An 829-nucleotide genomic window follows, 5' to 3' on the forward strand; every position below is an offset into this window, starting at 1 on the left:
AGCGGCTGCCAAGGAACAGTCAGGAGCTGACTCAGAACCAGAATTTGGTCAGCACATCTAATACAGACCAGGGTCTGCCAGCCTGGCTTTACATTTGAGTCATCAGACCCCAAAGATCAATGCATAAATCCATGTCAACACACTCGCTGGCAAGGGGCTGTATTCCCTTCCCTGGGCAGGAGAATCCAGGGCCATGCTGGGAAACTGAGTCAGTGATCAGTGTTGCCTGTATGGCCTGGGAAGGAGAAGCCACAGCCAGCACCTCACCCTGGGAGGCACAGGAGAACTCCCGCTCGTGTCACTGTGGATCTCCTACTTCATGCCCCACCCCTGCCTTGAACACAATCCATCAAACCACCCCAGTATGACAGGCTATGTCCCGAGACTGCACCTCTGATGTCCTGGGTAGACTTGGCTGTCCCAGGCCCACCCATAGGTGAGTGGAAAGGGGAGATGGTTTGGGAGATCAAGGGTGGACTCGTTGGCGGAGGGCTTCTCATTTGCCCAAACTCTGTGGCTGTCGTTCTGACTCCAGGTGCTGCTTGTAAATTAAGTCCCTCCAGCCTCCCCCCCCAGACTCCAGGTACCCAAAGGCTAACTGTAAAGCTGACTGGAGGTGCCGCAGGAGCATAGTGCCCTGCCCTGGCCTCTGTCTTCCCAGCGGGGCCCTCCTTGACCTCCTGGGAGCCGCCGGGGAGACCGGCATGGCAGAGCAGCTTGCCTCTAGTGGCAGCCTCCTCAGCGACCCCCGGGCAGCCCGTGGGAGCTGTCTCTGGCTAACACATGCGCTTTGGGAGGAAGCGGCGGTGAGAGAAAGGCGTGAGTGGCG

Source organism: Chinchilla lanigera, unplaced genomic scaffold (genome assembly GCF_000276665.1).
Source record: "Chinchilla lanigera isolate Chin_1 unplaced genomic scaffold, ChiLan1.0 scaffold00165, whole genome shotgun sequence".
Classification (NCBI taxonomy): Eukaryota; Metazoa; Chordata; class Mammalia; order Rodentia; family Chinchillidae; genus Chinchilla; species Chinchilla lanigera.